Below are 13,890 nucleotides of genomic sequence, written 5' to 3'. Positions count from 1 at the left end.
CCCGCCTCACGTAATGATATGGGCAGCGATGACATCACGACGTCTGTGATACGTGGGATTTAGGGAAGGCAGTAAAAGGTGTGGACAGGGCCTAATCAGTTACCGTTGGTTGCGCAGTAAATGCGTACACTTTATTTAAGGAAATAATTTTTTTAAAACAATCATTTAAAAAAAATTGACTAACACAATCTTCACTGATGGCTGAAGGCCTTATTAAGAAGAATTCAAATTATTTGTCAGCTGAAGGCCACAAGCAATAGGAATAATTTAAATAAAATAATATTTTTAAACAATTGACACAAACCAAATAAAAAATGAAGTGATCCACAGACAGTGCTCCAAGTATAGACCTGAGAAAAGTCTCTACAGCTGCGTAAGCGGTGAGGCAGGCAGCCAAGAGCTATGGTCACCTAACAGGATGGCAACTCAAACTAGGGACAGTTTAAACGCTGATCAATCATCTTACCAAATCCACCTAAAAGTGTGATAACCATTACAACGATGGAATAATTCAAGCGAGGACGAAGTGACAGACAGCACTGCGCCTTCAGAATCCGGTGTTTAAAATATCGAAAGGCAAAAAGAACCACTACAACCAACGTAGACAGAAAAGAAACTGCAGTCGACACCGCAATCAAGGAGGCTGTCAAACTACACGTCATGCCGTGCAGCATCGGCAAGACGAGGAAAGATACACTGCTGCAGTAAAATACCGCTGGGTGCACTTCACCAATAATAACACAAAACTCAAAAACTAATAACAGGCAGTAGAAGATGGCTAATAGATTCCGCCAACTCGATGTACTCCACTTGTTGCTGTTCGTCTCACGGCGACCCAGTGAGCAGCAACGCACGAACAAATGATGGGATCACAAAGTACGAGGGCAGTTCAACAAGTAATGCAACACATTTTTTTTTCTCGGCCAATTTTGGTTGAAAAAACCGGAAATTTCTTGTGGAATATTGTCAAACATTCCGCTTCGTCTCGTATAGCTTCATTGACTTCCGACAGGTGGCAGCGCTGTACGGAGCTGTTAAAATGGCGTCTGTAACGGATGTGCGTTGCAAACAACGGGCAGTGATCGAGTTTCTTTTGGCGGAAAACCAGGGCATCTCAGATAATCAGAGGCGCTTGCAGAATGTCTACGGTGATCTGGCAGTGGACAAAAGCACGGTGAGTCGTTGGGCAAAGCGTGTGTCATCATCGCCGCAAGGTCAAGCAAGTCTGTCTGATCTCCCGCGTGCGGGCCGGCCGTGCACAGCTGTGACTCCTGCAATGGCGGAGCGTGCGAACACACTCGTTCGAGACGATCGACGGATCACCATCAAACAACTCAGTGCTCAACTTGACATCTCTGTTGGTAGTGCTCTCACAATTGTTCACCAGTTGGGATATTCAAAGGTTTGTTCCCGCTGGGTCCCTCGTTGTCTAACCGAACACCATAAAGAGCAAAGGAGAACCATCTGTGCGGAATTGCTTGCTTGTCATGTGGCTGAGGGTGACAATTTCTTGTCAAAGATTGTTACAGGCGATGAAACATGGGTTCATCACTTCGAACCTGAAACAAAACGGCAATCAATGGAGTGGCGCCACACCCACTCCCCTACCGAGAAAAAGTTTAAAGCCATACCCTCAGCCGGTAAAGTCACGGTTACAGTCTTCTGGGACGCTGAAGGGGTTATTCTGTTCGATGTCCTTCCCCATGGTCAAACGATCAACTGTGAAGTGTATTGTGCTACTCTTCAGAAACTGAAGAAACGACTTCAGCGTGTTCGTAGGCACAAAAATCTGAACGAACTTCTCCTTCTTCATGACGACGCAAGACCTCACACAAGTCTTCGCACCCGAGAGGAGCTCACAAAACTTCAATGGACTGTTCTTCCTCATGCACCCTGCAGCCCCGATCTCGCACCGTCGGATTTCCATATGTTTGGCCCAATGAAGGACGCAATCCGTGGGATGCACTACGTGGATGATGAAGAAGTTATTGATGCAGTACGACGTTGGCTCCGACATCGACCAGTGGAATGGTACCGCGCAGGCATACAGGTCCTCATTTCAAGGTGGCGTAAGGCCGTAGCATTGAATGGAGATTACGTTGAAAAATAGTGCTGTGTAGCTAAAAGATTGGGGAATAACCTGGTGTATTTCAATGCTGAATAAAACAACTCCTGTTTCAGAAAAAAAATGTGTTGCATTACTTATTGAACTGCCCTCGTAGTGGAGGTTTTACTACTGGATTAATGTTCACTCAACTCAACGTCCTGGGTCCGGTGGACAAAGAGGTTGTGACCCTCGCAACTACATCCCCTCGATCCAGCAATGCCTGCATGCCGCCAGCAGTCCCGTCATGTCCTCGCACTGCCGGACCACTCTGCAGCTCCGTCCCAACCGAACTACCACACACACCCAACCCGGAAAACACTTCATGTCCTTCCAAAGATAGTACGGGTGCTAGAGATCCATAAACGCTGCTGCTGCCACTCTCGGACAGACAATGCTAGCAAACGTAGTGGCGCCAGTAAACAGAAGAAGAAAACTAGAAGCCACTATCCCAATTACACGATGCCAACCAGCCAACGGCACCAACGCGAGCTGCAATGGCTCAGTCTGCTTCGACTGTACTTTTTGAAAGGGGCTGTGAAGGACATAAATTATTTACACATGTTACAAACATGGTTAATACTTCAACTAGAGGAAAGGAGGGTTACAGAAGGTATATAGTTGCAGCAGTATGGAACGCCTCCTCACTGCGCTCTTGGATTGCGCGAGTTCCTAAATGAACACTTTGCAGGTCGGTGGATAGGTCGTGGTCCATCAGTAACACACGCTTCCTTGAAGTGGCCGTCGAGAAGTGCTGACCTCACTATGTAGTGGGACGAAATTGAAGCGTCACCCATCCACCAGTGTCAGCCCAGTTTGCAGGTGAATATAAGTTTAATTTAGTTTTTGTTTATGTATTTTTGTAATATTTTGTAATGGTTGTGAATTGCCTAAAGTTTTGTATTTTTTTTATGTTTCATGTACGGAGAGGGCGGCGCAACGAACGGAGACAGCATCTTCGTTGTCGCGACCAGAGAGAAAATTGCTGGCCACTATACGTCGCGGGTCGACAGCCAAAGAGCAACAGAAGATCCTGGAACCGAGTTGTTGCGTCGTGCTTCTAAAAATTGATAAATGAAAATATGTAATTTTTTTGTACAACAATGATATCATAGAAAGTTTAATCATATTGAAAATGTTAGTTTTGTCTCGTCAAGGCTCAGGTTCACGTCTGTATGTAGGAAGATAATAAACTGGTGGATGCTATTAAAGTTGAAATACGTGTTCTGAGGATTTATTTATGAAGAATTATGTGAATGAATTAATAATATATTTGACGAGATTATTGAATTTTGACAGTGTTCATCGCGACTTTGAATCTCAAAGTTTATTTAATGTGGTTCTAATATCGATTAAATCAAGATAAAGTGTATCAATATAATTTCTGAGGAGAAACACACGACGTCAAAAATTGAAAAAGTTCACGCAAACCAATTGGCCCAAGTGACGTAATTCTGTGCATACGACTCAAATGATGTTTTACAGTTTCGTTCAAAAACCATTCTGAGACAATTTAAAAAGAATATAAATAATTTTGGAGTGGGTTGTAACTGACGTAGGTGACGAAGTCTGCATATGGTCATATGTCGAAAGAAAATCATTTATAAGAAACTTACGTCGTTACACTACAGCTACACCTTACAACTTGTTATGGGGAGTCATTAAGGCGCACGTAACTGCACGTAATTATGCTACGAAAGAACTTCACAGTGTTGTTTAGGATGCATTTCGCAATTTAAGACCGGACATTCTCAAAAATGCGCCAAGAAACGTATGGAAATCTGTTTAAAACATGATGGAGAACACACCGACGTATTGGACACTTAATACATTAGCAAGTACTTTTATGAAAACAAATCAGTTAATTTAGCGTTCGATCCTAGGGGGTACGGGGACTTTTCGCCCACCCTGCATGCCTTCTCTGCTTCAGCCGTCATAAGTTATTTTGGTTTCCAACTAGCAAATTTATGGAGTAGAGAATTAAATTTAGAAGGTAGCAAGCACATGCCTTCGTGCACCTCTTCGTTTTTAGTCAATTTTCTGATTCCGAGTGTAGCTCGTGAAGCATACAGCAGTTAACTAAAGCCGTAAAGTAGACGTATTTTCGGAAAATTACCAGCGGCGCAGCCAACTCTGCGGGAATCTGAATCCCTTCCGGGCGTGGCGCGGCATTAGCGCTTATCTAGGCGACTTCGCAGCGCGTTCGCGTTATCTGAGAGTGCGTGCGTTAGCAGCGAGCGGGGCGGGGGGCTGCAGCCCTCTGGTACGTGGTAAGGGCGTGCCGACGGCCGGGCGGCTGCGCGTCCCATCTCCCTGAGAGCGCTGGAGAGCGCGCCGTACGATTATGTAAATAGCGCAGCCGTCTGGCGGAGTTCAACAAACTACCGCTACCGTACACCCTAGCCGTGGAACACTTACAGTTCAACAACCACAATACGGTTGGAAAATATGGCAGTGGCGGGTAGATAATCCTCGACACGAACCTCAGATACTGTCTCAAAGAATGTGCCGAAAAACATAGAAAGGTTGCCCAGAAAGTAATGCACCGCATTTTTTTTTTCTCAGCCAAAAACAGTGCCGCGAATGCGAAACGTTACGTACATTACTGGCCATTAAAACTGCTACACCACGAAGATGACGTGCTACAGACGCGAAATTTAACCGACAGGAAGAAGATGTTGTGATATGCAAATGATTAGCTTTTCAGAGCATTCACACAAGGTTGGCGCCAGTGGCGACACCTACAACGTGCTGACATGAGGAAAGTTTCCAACCGATTTCTCATACACAAACAGCAGTTGACCGGTGTTGCCTGGTGAAACGTTGTTGCGATGCCTCGTGCAAGGAGGAGAAATGCGTACCATCACGTTTCCGACTATGATAAAGGTCGGATTGTGGCCTATCGCGATTGCGGTTTATCGTATCGCGACATTGCTCCTCGCGTTGGTCGAGATCCAATGACTGTTAGCAGAATATGGAATCGGTGGGTTGAGGAGGGTAATACGGAATGCCGTGCTGCGTCCCAACGGCCTCGTATCACTAGCAGTCGAGATGACAGGCATCTTATCCGCATGGCTGTAACGGATCGTGCAGCCACGTCTCGATCCATGAGTCAACAGATGGGGACGTTTGCAAGACAACAACCATCTGCACGAACAGTTCGACGACGTTTGCAGCAGCATGGACTATCAGCTCGGAGACCATGGCTGCGGTTACCCTTGACGCTGCATCACGGACAGGAGCGCCTGCGATGGTGTACTCAACGACGAACCAGGGTGCACGAATGGCAAAACGTCTGGATGAATCTAGACTCTGTTTACAGCATCAAGATGGTCGCATCTGTGTTTGGCGACAATTCGGTAACCGCTCATTGGAAGCGTATATTCGTCATCGCCATATTGGCGTATCACCTGGCGTGATGGTATGGGGTGCCATTGGTTACACGTCTCGGTCACCTCTTGTTCCCACTGACGGCACTTTGAGCAGTGGACGTTACATTTCAGATGTGTTACGACCCGTGGCTCTACCCTTCATTCGATCCCTGCGAAACCCCACATTTCAGCAGGATAATGCACGACCGCATGTTGCAGGTCCTGCACGGGCCTTTCTGGATAAAGAAAATGTTCGACTGCTGCCCTGGCCAGCACATTCTCTAGATCTCTCACCAATTGTAAAAGTCTGGTCAATGGTGGCCGAGCAACTGTCTCATCACAATACGCCAGTCAGTACTCTTGATGAACTGTGGTATCATGTTGAAGCTGCATGGGCAGCTGTACCTGTACACGCCATCGAAGCTCTGTTTGACTCAATGCCCAGGCGTATCAAGACCGTTATTACGGCCAGAGTTGGTTGTTCTGGGTATTGATTTCTCAGGATCTGTGCACCGAAATTGCGTGAAAATGTAATCACATGTCAGTTCTAGTATAATATATTTATCCAATGAATACCTGTTTATCATCTGCATTTCTTCTTGGTGTAGCAATTTTAATGGCCAGTAATGTATATATTATTTGAAGTCTCCTGAGTGAGCGATCCAAGTTTCCGTCACTTCCGACAGATATAGCAGCTGCAAAATGGCGTCTGTAGGTGAGGTACGTTACAACGTTACAAGCAACGTGCCGTCATTGAATTTCTCACTGCAGAGAAAGAAACTGCGTGGAATATTCACAAACGCTTGTGCAAAATCTATGGAGCACCTGCTGTCGACAGAAGTACAGTTAGTCGCTGGGCACGGAGGGTGAGGTCATCAGAAGACGGTTCGTCGGAGCTCCGCGATTTGCAGCGGTCGAGGAGACCGTCAACGGCTGTCACAGCGGACATGTTGCAGCCAGCTGATGTCATTCGCGAGGACAGACGCATTGCGACTCGGCAGGTGACGCTGCATCTGTCAATCAGCAAAGGAAGTGTGGATGCAATTAATGATCCGCACTCTTGGATAAGTGTGCAAGATGGGTCTCGTGGTGTCTAACGGTGGATCACAAATGGCAAAGAAAATACATTTGTCTTGATTTGTTGCAACGTTTTGAAACTGAGGGGGAAGCCTTCTGTAGCGGATTGTGACAGGTGATGGAACCTGGGTTGAGGCCGAAGCAAAACGAGTCGATGGAATGGCGCGATTCCCACTCCTCACAGAAGAAAAAATTCAAGCCAACTGCTTCCACGGTCATGATCACCGTGTTCTGCGAATGTGGAGGTGTAATTCTCGTTAACGTGATGCCAAGAGGCGGTACCATTTATTAAGAAGCATATGGAAAATGTAAGTTAGCGTTTGGCGTCATTGGCCGGGAGACCCCTTGCGGGGCAGGTCCGGCGGCGGTTGCGGTTAGTGTTTAACGTCCCGTCGACAACGAGGTCATTAGAGACGGAGCGCAAGCTCGGGTTAGGGAAGGATTGGGAAGGAAATCGGCCGTGCCCTTTCAAACGAACCATCTCGGCATTTGCCTGAAACGATTTAGGGAAATCACGGGAAACCTAAATCAGGATGGCTGGAGACGGGATTGAACCGTCGTCCTCGCGAATGCGAGTCCAGTGTGCTAACCACTGCGCCACCTCGCTCGGTAGGTCCGGCCGCCTTGGTGCAGGTCTTGTTACATTCGACGCCACATTGGGCGACCTGCGCGCCGGATGGGGATGAAATGATGATGAAGACAGCACAACACCCACTCCCTGAGCGGAGAAAATCCCCGATCCAGCCGGGAATCGAACCGGGACCTGTAGGACGGCAATCTGTCAGCCTGACCACTCAGCTACCGGGGTGGACATTAAGAAGCACATGTCAACACATTAATAAAACTTCAAGACGCGCTTCCGGCGACTTCGGCGCTACAGTAGCCAAGGAGATGTTTTGCTGCAACACGATAACACTCGGCCCTACACAAGTCTGAGGACTCCTGAACACGTCGCAAAACAGGGTTGGACAGTGTTACCCCACCCACCCTACAGACCTGACATAGCCCCCTCGGACTTACACTTTTTTTGGGCCATTAAAGGATGCCATTTGTGGAAGACATTTTGAGGACTATAAGGAGGTGATTCACAGAGTGAAGCAATGGCTCCGACACCATGAGAAGGATTGGTACCAACAGGGCATACACGCCCTTGTGTCTTACTGGAGGAAGGCCGTAGAACAGGATGGAGGTTACGTAAAAAAATAGGGCGTGTAATTCTCAAAAAAAAAATTGGTTCAAATGGCTCTGAGCACTATGGGACTTAACATCTGAGGTCATCAGTCCCCTAGAACTTAGAACTACTTAAACCTAACCAACCTAAGGACATCACACACATCCATGCCCGAGGCGGGATTCGAACCTGCGACCGTAGCTGCAGCGCGGTTCCAGACTGAAGCGCCCATAACCGCTCGGTCACAACGGCCGGCTGTAATACTCATTATGTTCAATAAAGAATTGTTGAAGAAAAATGCGGTTTATTAATTTCTGGGCCACCCTCGTATTTTGCTATAAAGCTATTTTGTCAGTAAATGTCATTTTGTGCGACTCATAGTTGTACGGTAAAATACAGTTTTCTAACAGCTGGCACCCACTAAATGAACGACATGTTTTTATACATCTTATTGTGTCTAGACATTACCAGTTTCTTATATTTCGTTCATTTTCTTTAACGTACACTTTGAAGTATTAATCAGTTTTTCAGTGTTTACGGTGGCGTAATTTCGAATTAAGAAATAAAAAATTAAATTGGAGCCTAAAATGAAGACAAAAACAGGATAAATGTATGGCCCATGTACTTGCAGCAAAAATGTCGCAATTATTTCCCAAGCTTTTAATTAAGAAGTGATACACTCAACATTCGTCCACGTTGGTTTCACTCATACCTGACCTCCCGCCAGCAACACTTCCTGTCCGGCACCATAAGGTCTCCATGGAGGGAGGTAGTGTTACGCGTCCCACAGGATTCGGCATTATGTCCTACACCCTTTTTATTGTATGCCATCACTTTTGCCCTCCTGCAAACATCACATGTATGCCGAAGACCTCCAGTTGTGTCTAAAAGCAAAACCCATTAAGGTTTATCAACCTGAACACAGTTATCGAGAATCTCAATACCGACCCGTGTTCACTAACAAAATGGGCGCAGGACATAAACCCAGGCGGTACTGGCTGGTCATTCTAAGCTCATTAACTCAAAATAACAGGAATCTCTACCATATTTTATCCTACGTGCGACAAATATCAACTTTCCTCCCCCAGAAAAGAGTCTAGGAAGATGAAGACCTGCAATATGCAAGAAGGTATCAGGATCTCTCCATGCCTCAAAGGTGTATAAAAAGCTCTTCCCTCTTAAGCCGAAAAAGAAACCTGTACAAGTCCGCAGCTCGTGGTCGTGCGGTAGCTTTCTCGCTTCCCACGCCCGGGTTCCCGGGTTCGATTCCCGGCGGGGTCAGGGATTTTCTATGCCTCGTGATGACTGGGTGTTGTGTGCTGTCCTTAGGTTAGTTGGGTTTAAGTAGTTCTAAGTTCTAGGGGACTGATGACCATAGATGTTAAGTCCCATAGTGCTCAGAGCCATTTGAACCATTTGAACCAAACCTGTAAAAACACTAGGTGATTGATTACAGTGATATTATCCTGCAAGGTCTTTCTCAGGAAAGCTCACTGCACCTGGAACTGCTTATGACTGCCTGTGTTAGCTACATCTGCGATGTGAGTCTCTTTGATCATATTTCGCCATCATATACACAGTTATCCCATCTGCGCGTAGACAAGTGTCTTCTGTCCTATCAATGTCCATATCCCTCATGTTTCTCCTCGACCTTAATGCTCTTGCCTGAAGAACGTGGCACCGGGCAGTGTGGCCGAGCGGTTCTAGGCGCTTCAGTCGGGAACCGTGCGACCGCTGCGGTGGCAGCTTCGAATCTTTCCTCGGGCATGGCTGTGTGTGATGTCCTTAGGTTAGTTAGGTTTAAATAGTTTTAAGTTCTAGGGGACTGATGACCTCAGATGTTAAGTCCCGTAGTGCTCAGAGCCATATGAACCTGATGAAGGTGGCACAAACACCCGTTCCCATGAGAGCAAATTCCTTTCACTGCATCGTCCAGCCACTTTCTCTAAGTTTTTCTCAGTAGCAGAAATCCGTCTCTGAAGAACCTTCCGCATTATATTAGAGAACTGAAGAACACCTCCAGCTTCAGAAGACGGTTCATGACACATCTACTAAAGCAAAAATAGTGGCTGCCATTGTCCCTATAAGCACTCGTTAACTTTTCACATCCTTCTTTCCAATCATATCTTCCTTATTTACCACCGATCTTAGCTGGTGCAGTCTACTTAAATTTCCTTTCCCCGGAAGTGAAAGTATCTATTTTGTACACTCATAAATTACTTTTATTATTCACCACTACCATTATGGTTATTATTGTCATCATCATATTATTGTATTTTCCGGAGCGTACTTCAGCCCAATCGCGAACAGTTTTGGCTCGGTGAGATGGCCCATTGTCATCCACAAACATTCCAAAGTTGTTTCAGTACATGAACTCCATGAATAGCTACAAATGGTCTGCAAGTGGAGTGAGCACTCCGTCTAAACGTCACGAGTGGCCCATCGGGACCATCCGACCGCCGTGTCATCCTCAGGTGAGGATGCGGATAGGAGGGGCGTGTGGTCAGCACACCGCTCTCCTGGCCGTTATGATGGTTTTCTGTGACCGGTGCCGCCACTGTTCATTCGAGTCGCTCCTCAATTGGCATCACGAGGCTGGGTCTGCAAGTAGACGAACATAACCCATTACAGTCAATGATCGGTTCAGTTGGAGCACAGGACGCAGTCTATTCAATGTAAACACAGCCCACATCGCTATGGAGCCACCACCAGCCTGCACAGTGCCTAGTTGACGACCTGGGTCACGGTTTTGTGGGGTCTGTGCTGCACTCAACCCTACCATCAGCTCTTTCCAACTGAAATTCTGACTCACCTAATCAGGTCACGGTTTCCCACTCGTCTATGGTCCAAATGATGTGGTCACGAGTCCAGGAGTGGTCGTACTTGCGTCGGTCGTCTACCATAGCCTAATAACGCTGAATTTCGCCGCACTGTCCTGTCGGATACCTTCGTTGTACGTTCCACACTAATTTCTGCTGGTATTTCATGCTGTGTTGCTTGTCTGTTAGCGCTGACAACTCGGCACAAACGCCGCTGACCTCGGTCGTTAAGTGAAGACAGACGGTCACGGTGTTTTCCGTGGTGACAGGCAATGCCTGAAATTTGGTACTCTCCGGCACAGTCTTGACACTGTGGATTTCGGAATATTGAAGCCGCTAACGATTTCCGAAATGGAATGCCCAGTGTGTCTAGCTCCAAATACCATTAAGTGTTCAAAGTATGTTAATTCCCATCGTGCGGGCATAATCGCGTCTGACACCTTTTCACATGCATCACCTGAATACAGATGATAACTTCCCCAATGCGATACTACCGCCGTCTGTAATGCACATATCGCTATCCCATGACTTCTGTGACCTCAATGTATTATTCTCCTTATTAGTAGCAGTAGTGGAAGTACTGCTACTTTGTTAGTACACAGTCAGTTTAATAAGTCATCGTTGCGAAACACTAACATGAATATTTACAGAATGAAACGTCCCCTTAGAACAATTTTGCATGTGAAACGTCCACTTTGAACAACTTGTACAAGACTGTGCTTAAACTGACACACAGTATTTTTAGCGCAACGCAATCTGACTTTCAGAAATCCCTACAAAGGAATGGCCCTGAGTAACATTAAACTACACCTTTCAGAAATCACTTACCTCACAAAAATCTTCGTTACTGGAACTACGGCAATACGGCGAGCGCCACTACTGCCAGCTAAATAAAAGATTCAAACTACTGAAGGCACTAACTACTGATAGGGATAGTTAGCAAATGAAAGAAATTAATAGAGAACAAACACTGTATTTACCTTAATAGTCATCAATAGTCATAATATATACAGCAGCTCATGACATCAATTTTTACAAATTTCAAACTCCGCCATCTCTGTCCTCACATCCGCCACTGCTGGCGGCTCCCCTCCAACTGCCCAGCGCTACGCGCTGTTCGCATCCAGCTATAGCAGTTCATGACAACAATGGCAGACAACAATTCAAACTTTTCATATAGAGAGTGCTACGTAACGTTGCCAATAAAAAAACATAAACAGCAAACTTACATAAAGAAAACATAAACAGCCTACTTACATAGCCCCCATGCTCCCCACAAAAAATTTTACAAAATGTTTTTGGCCAGTGGCCAATACAGATTTGAAAAATTTTTTCATAATTACAATAACAAAGATATCAAATGCACACACTTATTGATACAATGTTGGTCAACAGCTAAAATTTTTTTCACAGTCAATAAAGACAGTCCAGATTGTTCATCATAATAGTAATTACAGTTTCTCATTAGTAAAAGAAATTGCACACAGAAGTAGTGGATTTCCATGTAGTATTGAAGAAGTAGTGTTGTCCTTCCAACGGAAAGACAGTGCTGACTCTTGAAATGCTGACAGGTAATGGGCCACAATGGAGCAAACCCACAGCAGAGTCATTCGAAGTTCTGACGAATATTGGTAGATAGGTCATCACAGAGCAGACCAACTGCAGTCCTGGTAGAGAGTATGGTATTGGTGGGCCACCAGAGGTGCAGACCCACTGCAGTCCTTGTAGAAACTGTGGTACTGGTGAGTCAGCAAAGGTGTAGACCCACTGTAGTCCTTGTAGAAACTGTGGTACTGGTGAGTCAGCAAAGGTGTAGACCCACTGTAGTCCTGGTAGAGATGGCCAGCAGCCATCTGCTGCGACTGTGCAGGTGCACAATCACCATCGAAGAGTCTTGCAGAGAAGATAGCAAGTCCATAAACCACCACTTGTGCACGCACAAAGTTTTTGGGAATTGTCCTTAGAACCAGCAATGCTGTTATCCAGTCCCTTGCTGAATTAGTAACACACGTGCAAACACTAACAGTCCCTACTTCTCACATATTGTCCATATACTATGACCAACAGAATGTGTGCAGTGAAATGAATGCTTACAAGTTAATAATATGATGAACTGGTGTCAATTACAATTATATAACATAAGAATACAATTACAAAGATACAAAATACATCATTAAAAACATAACAATACAGATAATATTTGTAGTAATAGGGGCTTTACAAAAGAATAGAAATAAACATATACATCAGTGTTACAGGAATGATGACATGAGTACATACATAAAAGATCAGAATAACTTTTGAAACGTCAACTTCACACATGAGCATTAAAACAAAGCAGAATAAATAAAGTCTAAGCATCTTTACAAAGAAAATAACAGAGTATTAGAAAAATTCTACAACATAGCTCTCATCAGCTAAACACATAAAGACAGGAAAAACACAAATACACACGGGTACCCAAACACATAGTGGGATAACACCAAAAGGAAAGGACAACACACAATTACATATTGGGAAAAAACAGCAAAGAGGAAAGGACAGGGTTTGTTTTACTGCAGTATTTTGCTTGGAGATCTCCCTTCATTCCATAGATCGTTCGTCTTATTTCAACCTTTGCTTCCACCAAAAAATCCTATCTAAGCATGCTTTCTGTATTTATATGTTCACATATTGCTTACCCCATCATTTATTTACAAGAAAATCCTACCTATACCTCGTTCCTGTATTCTATTCATATTTCTTTCAAAATAATTATTTCTGATTGTACAATACTCATTGGGGCCCAAATCTTTCTTCGCAATGCATTCTTTACCTATTCTCCATAGTCAGTTTCTTATATAGTCTACCCCCTCTTAAGCTAACTTAAATCTACTGAGCTCAGATATATATACCAAGGGACGAGGCAATGCAGCAAAAAAAAATAATTAACACAAACATCAATGACAAAAAATAGAAATGACAAAGCAAGCAGCATAAATTAGCAAAGCAAGTGCAATATTACAACTAATATAAGGCAATGCAGGAAACAAGAAAAACTAGCTTAGAAGAGTAACACAAAGTCAAATTCAGTAACACTATGCCTGGCAAACAGCAGCAACTTATACCTAAACATGACATAGCTCAAGCAGAAAAAGTATTACAGTAAAAACAACAATGCAGACAAGGGAAAAGCATATTCACATCTTAATGTCTATGTAATTAAAGTGGTGCACCATAACAACTTATTGTAAAAAAAATATTACCATGTACTTGAAAAGAAAATTAAGTGTTACTGTTACGAGTTACTTCTTATTGTTCTTTCCTTTCCAAGTGCTCCTTTTTTAAAGAATGTGGATTACAAAATTA

This window comes from Schistocerca cancellata, chromosome 7 (genome assembly GCF_023864275.1).
Source record: "Schistocerca cancellata isolate TAMUIC-IGC-003103 chromosome 7, iqSchCanc2.1, whole genome shotgun sequence".
Classification (NCBI taxonomy): Eukaryota; Metazoa; Arthropoda; class Insecta; order Orthoptera; family Acrididae; genus Schistocerca; species Schistocerca cancellata.
Note: the sequence above shows the minus strand (reverse complement) of the source record.